The 6,678-nt window shown below is 40.3% G+C and overlaps 1 non-coding gene across 1 annotated transcript; it reads left to right on the top strand.

Annotated features, from left to right (window-relative positions):
• The first annotated feature begins 5,957 nt into the window (after positions 1 to 5,957).
• On the top strand, positions 5,958 to 6,029 carry TRNAE-UUC (transfer RNA glutamic acid (anticodon UUC)). Its single transcript has one exon. It is a non-coding gene; the product is annotated as a tRNA-Glu (tRNA).
• The last annotated feature ends 649 nt before the right edge of the window (positions 6,030 to 6,678 follow it).

Here is a 6,678-nt window from a genome sequence, read left to right as displayed (position 1 = left end):
GCAATCTAATATGAGCTTTCAAGGCAGGTGAATTTGACTGTAAATCATGGTCCTGCACATAGGTTTGTATTTTCTATTCTTAATTACATCTGTGCAGATCTCCATTTGTTTATGGTTGCCTAATATGTTGAGTGGGCTATTTGCATTCCCAGAGGCACATTACCATGGTGTGCAGTTCTCTGAGAGAAAAAAAAATTGGCTCAACCATTAATTCGAATATTAAGTACAAAAAAAGATATAGAAGTAAATGCTCTTTAATTCAGCAAATGCTTGTGGAACACCTGTGCACAGTGCTGATAGGAAAGCATAGGAAATCCATTTCACTTAAACTCATTGAAGCTCAATCTTCTCATCTATAAAATGGGAGTAATAGAAGGGAAAATTGGAGAAGGAAATGGCAACCCACTCCAGTGTTCTTGCCTGGAGAATCCCAGGGACAGGGGAGCCTGGTGGGCTGCCGTCTATGGGGTCGCACAGAGTCGGACACGACTGAAGCGACTTAGCAGCAGCAGTAGCAGAAGGGAAAAAAAGAAGTATTCATTTAAGTGCTATATAAATATGAGTAAGAGGTAGTAAATTGCAATCCAATACTTTCTGTTTTATCAGCATCACTTAATTGCAGATATTTTTCTGTGAAAGACTTTGTGAATGTGATGGGAAAAAACACAGAAGGCAGTTGCTTTTACATTCAAATTACCTATTTTGTTTTACTTTTATCCATCTTATATTATCTGAGAAAGGATTTATGATGACCAGTACCAGTCGGTAGTGTGTGTGATGTACCAACAATATGACCTGGGAACATGTCTTCTATTTGGGAGATGCTATCAGTTTGTGAAAACAGGAGGAAAGCAGGGGGCTGACTAGCTCTACATAAGCTTGTTGTTATTTTTGTCTAGTCACTAAGTTATATGTGACTCTTTGTGACCCCATCAGCTGTAGCCCACCAGGCTCTTCTGTCCGTGGGATTTCCCAGGCAAGAATATTGGAGTGGGTGCCATTTCCTTCTCCAGGAGATCTTCCCAACCCAGGGATCAAACTCGTGTCTTGTTGGCAGGCAGATTCTTTACCACTGAGCCACCTGGGAAGCCCACATAAATTTAAGGAAAGGTTTAAAAAAAGAAAAGACAGCTTTCATATTGCTTCTAGGTGACTCTATGGGTTTCCTCAGATAAGAAAGCAAAGAACACCAACAGATGACTCCCACAGTGCTGAAAATGGCATGTCTAAATGTAGCCTCTCTGGGACTGTATCTGCCCAAAAAATGGAAATCTACATGTCCTACCTACCACACAGCATCCTTGTGAAGATCCAAAACCCATACCATTTGTCAAAGCTCTTTATAAATACCAACCAGCCATGTCTTTGTTATCTTTGTGTTAATCTGAGTTTAGGAGATGAGAAACCAGATATTAAGGAGCATCAGTAAATATCCTACCTCAGAGGAAGAGGAATAAGTGAGTAAGCCGAGAGACATCTTAAGCTCCACCTAACTCTGACATTTACGTCTTAATTATTGTCGATGTTGTCTCCTCGTGGCCATCTGAGTAGTGAGGGTGATGTATAATGGCAAGACTGAAGCCGGATCATGCCTGTCAGAAACAGAACAAGAAAGGAAAAGGAAGTTGTCCGAGTCAGTTCAGACCTCCAGGTCTTATTCTGTAACATGATGCTGAGTGGGATGTTCTCTGAGCACTCTTCCGACTCCAGAGAATGAGTGAGTGATGGTTTAAGTATGTGGAGGTGAGTGATGGCATACTGATATCACGGGGACCTTCTCTTTGTTATCATGAGGGGTGAGCATTAGAAGATTCTCTAACACAAGGCAGTTGGAAGCTGTGCTCTATGGCCTGAGGGTCACCTTCTCAGATGGCCACTAAGGATCAGAGAAGCTTGTTCTGAAAAGCCAGATCTTCTGTAGGGCCTGCTCATAGGCTCAGAACCCGCCATTCATTAGTCCCTTATCAGTGTCTCTAGTTTCCTTCATATGCACTGCCAAAGTATGATTTCCCCAGGTAACCCCAGTCACTGCAGTGACAGAGAATCATATTTGCAGTGGCCTTTCAAGAGTGTTTCAGATTAGAAGTGACCACAATTTATGGTCTCAGAAGCCACAGGCAGTTGACTTTCTCCATTTAAAAATCTCGCTTGAGAAAAGCCAGTAAATACTTCTATATCCTTTTTCTTTTTCCTGTGTTTCTCTCATCTGTCCATATTCTTTCCTTTATTCATCCACTCATTAACTTATTAAATAATTCCTTTATTAATTTTCTTTCTAAAGAGCCATTTACTGTTGAAACCTCGGTCAGGTTAGTAATTGCTGATTGACTGGAGCCCTGGGCCATTTTTGGAAAACGGTCCCCAAAGTGGCTTGCTCTTGCCAGAATATAAAGTCCTAATTAGAAATGTAATTCTGAATTGAGCTGAAGACAAAGATGTGGGTAAGAACACTATTCCTTTTAAGAACCAAGAGGTTAAATAACTTGCCCAGAGTCCCTGTAAAGTGGCTGGGTTGGAATTCAAACCCCAGCCTTCCTGACGCCAGATCCCATATTTTTCCAGGAACCCTCACCGTCAACAGAGATGGAAATTGTTCAGAAAAGCAGCTGCTCACTCAGAGCTTCCCTCCTGCTTGCAGAGTTTCCAAAAGGCTCTGCATCCTTGTGCTTTTTAATCCTGGGGATACTCTTCATGACTGAATCAGTGCAGCAGGAACTGAGTCTTAGGTCCCAACATGCTGGCCTCAGCATCTTTATAAGCCCACCCCCGCTCATTCTATAGTCATCCCATTACATGGTCAAGATTGAACATTTCTCTACCTTTTACATTCAGGATAAGTTGATTTCCTGGGAAATCATGATAAAGAGGTGTCCACAATATAATGAGTTTGATGCACTTAGTACTTGGAGGGTTTGTAGGACTGGATATGCATGTCCCCAGAGTTTCCCTCTCTGTTGTCTGAAGGCCTCAGTTCTTGGGTGATCTTGGCAGTGGCAGCAGAAACCTTCACAGCAGAACACAGGAAATCCTTCCATTAATATCAAGTAGCAGAACTGAAGATGCCTGCCAGTAGCCCTGTGTGTAATCAGGGCTGTGGATTGTGCAAAGAAACTTCTATTTCTTGAGAATTAAATGGCCAGGTATCTAGTTGAAGTCTGACATTCACTAAAATAGGTTCTGTGTGACAGGGCTTTTTAAATGCTCTTGGGTGTTTTTTGGGTTGCCCTTTCCCATTTTATTTTGCCAGAGATTGCTTTATAGAGAGAGTATAAATCTCAGATAACTGACACATGTGTCTGAGAACTCCCTCATCTCTTTCTATTCTAGAAACTAACAGAAAAGTTTCAGCTCTAATATGCTGAGCTTGTGAGAAATAACTTCAGTTAGCATCATGTCAGGTTTTGGAAGCTCATGTGTTGCCAAACCTTTGCAGAAAAGAAGTAGGATGGCATTATGTATCATGTTCTTGGTTGGCCCTGGTACATGCAAGCCAGATCCATGTGACCCATTCAGGATGACAGCTCTCTATAGCTTCTTATTCATATCTAAGTATCTTGGCTAAATATCTCCTCCACTTCATTCACCTCTGAACTTTGCTTACCATAGACTTGCTGTCTGCATGCTAATCCTGCCAGGAAGCAGGACTGAGATGGTTACTTTTATGTGTCAATTTCACTGGAATAGTGGCTACCCAGACTTCTGATCAAACATTTTTCTGGATATGCAAGTGAAAGTGTTTTTGGATAAAGTTAATATTTGAATCAGTAGACCAAGTAAAGCAGATTCTCCTTCCTCATTTGGATGGGCCTCATCCAGTCAGTTGAAGGCCTGAATAAACCAAAAAGGCTAACCCCTCCTGGAAGTAAGGGGAACTCCTCATGCCTGACCACTTTTCAAGTTAGGACACAGCATTTTATTTTATTTTATTTTAAAAAAATTGAACTTTGTTGACTTATAATAGTATGTTAGCTTCAGGTATATGACATGATAATTCAATATTTTTAGTTAATACTGTATACAAAGTTATTATAAAAATATTGTCTATATTCCCCATGCTGTACATTACATCCTTGTAACGTATTTATTTTAGACTTAGTAGTTGTGCCCTTCCCCGACCCATCTCTCCTCTGGTAACCACTAGTTTTTCCTCTGTATCTGTGTCTCTCTCTCTCTCTGTTTTATTTGTTCATTTGTTTTATTTTTCAGATTCCACATATAAGTGAAAGATTATAGTATTTGTCTTTCTGGCTTTCCACTAGGTATAATACCCTCTGGGTTTATCCATGTTGTCACAAATGGTAAAAATGTTATCCTTTTATATGGCTGAATAATATTCCATTGTGTGTATATACATCACATCCTCTTTATTCATTCATGTATTGAGGGACACTTAGGTTGCCTACGTGTCTAGGCTATTGTAAATAATTCTGCAGTGAACATTGAGGTGCATTCTTTTTCAACTAGTGTTTTTCTTTTCTTCAGATGTATACCCAGGAGTGGGATTGCTGGATCATGTGACAGTTCTATTTTTAATTTTTTGAGGGTCCTACATATTGCTTTCCACAGTGGCTATACCAATTTACATCCCCACTAACAGCACATGAGGATTGCCCCCAATTTTCTCCACAACCTTGTCATACAATACATGGGGACATAGGTTTTTTTTAATGACTTTTGACTCAAACTGAAGCATCAGCTCTTCTGGGTCTTCAGCTTACAGATCTCGAGACTTGTAAGCTTCCATAATTGTGTAAGCCAAAAACCTTATAATAAATCAATATTTATCCATCTTTCCTATTGGTTCTCTCTGAAAATCGTAATGCAAAGACATAGCTCTTCTCAGCTATTCTCCTCTTAGAGAATAACATTCACAGATCTCCCTCCTCTTTCTCCTGTTCTCTAGCATCCTAGAGCTACTGTAACAAAGTAACAAACTGAGTGTGGTAGAACAATAGAAATTTACTTCCTCACAGTTACAGAAGTTAGAGGGCTGAAATCAGATGTCACCAGGGCCAGGTTCTCCCTGAAAGATCTAAGGAAGGATGCTTTATTGACTCTTGCAGATTCTGATAGATGCTGGCAACACTTGGTGTTCCTTGGCTTGCGGCTGCATTAGGAATTTCTGCCTTTGTCTTGCATAGCTGTCTTCCCCCTGTGTGTGTAATTCCTCTTTTTATAAGGATATCAGTTTTTGGATTAGGGACTTGAATTCAATATGACCTCATCTTAACTAAATACATCTGCAAAGAATCTTGTAGACTATTTATATTCCCTATGAGAATTCTCTCTTATACAAGTACTCACAGCACACACCCCACCCTTGAGATAATATTCACAGAACCAGCTGTGATACATGCTTGTACATAGAATAGGAAGAATATAAAACAAAGAAATGATAGATGATAATGTCTCATGATATTTTACTGATTCAGTGATAAGAAGTGTCTACTATTAGAAAGCATTGTACAGTACAACACTTATTTGGACATGTTCAGAAATGACTCCTGCCACAAAGGAGGCAGGATGCACAGGAGTCCTATGATAACTTCCTTCAATGCTGGAAACATACGTCAAGGTTCCGAGGCAATGAGAGAGTAGCATGAAAAGCTGCCTCATTCACTGCATGGTCAGCCTTCCTGTCACCGTATCTGATTGCTTTCAGTGGCTCCTGCAGTTGCCTCTTCAGTCTGTTGTGGCCATGGTAGCAGAGATGGTTTTACTAACCAGGAATACTCGTCGAAAAGATCAACATTCCTCAAGAGATGCCAAATACTTGCTGCCAGTTTATGCTTTCGGGAGACTCTGCTCAGACTGTCCAGTTTACTTCTGTTTCCTATTCACAACTCGTGGTTTGTGTTCTCCTGTCAAAACTGAAGTTCAGTATGATTTTTGGAGTTATCTGGATGTTTTACAGGGGTTGAGGGTCATACTCTCAAGATACACTCACCTCTGGGAGTTCCCTGGTGGTCTAGTGGTTAGGACTCAGCACTTTCACTCCTGTGGCCCAGGTTCAATCCCTGGTTGGGGAACTAAAATCCCATAAGCCACACCACTGGGTCCTGCCAAAAAAAATTCAGGAAAGATACACTCACTTCTCTGGTGCAGGTCCATCACTGAAGATGACTGAGAGCCACTCCCATCTCCAAACTTGCCTTTTCCCAGCATCCTATTGGGGTTGAGCCCTTACAAAAGGCAAATGTACTTGTTAGTCCTAAATTCCTTAGATATCCCTCCCACTACTGCTATATTTAAAAGATATAACCAAAAAGGACCTACTCTATAGCACAGGGAACTCGATTCAATATTATATAACAAACTAAATGGGAAAAAAAAAGAATTTGAAAAAGACTAGATATATGTATAACTGAATCACCTTGCTGTACACCGGAAACTAAGCTAACATTGCTAATCACCTGTACTTCAATATAAAATAAAAAGTTTCAAAAAGACAAATATAAGTATAAACAGAATAATTCAGTCCTAAGCAGCCAGAAAACTTAAATAATGTCACACTGACGGTTACACTCCAAGTTCTAGTATTATTCTTATCCACTTGCTCATATCAGATCATTCTTCAAAGTCACCCTGTCCCTCAAGTATTTCTGGGAATCCACAAAAGAGAGTATCAGAAACTGCAGCAAACACTTCTTTTACCCATCTCGTATCCTCTGGACATTT

The sequence above is a fragment of the Giraffa tippelskirchi genome, chromosome 1, assembly GCF_054371585.1.
Source record: "Giraffa tippelskirchi isolate mGirTip1 chromosome 1, T2T-mGirTip1v1.2.pri, whole genome shotgun sequence".
In the NCBI taxonomy this organism is placed as follows: domain Eukaryota; kingdom Metazoa; phylum Chordata; class Mammalia; order Artiodactyla; family Giraffidae; genus Giraffa; species Giraffa tippelskirchi.
The sequence above is the reverse complement of the archived record's forward strand: the minus strand, read 5'-3'. Positions and strand labels throughout refer to the sequence as shown.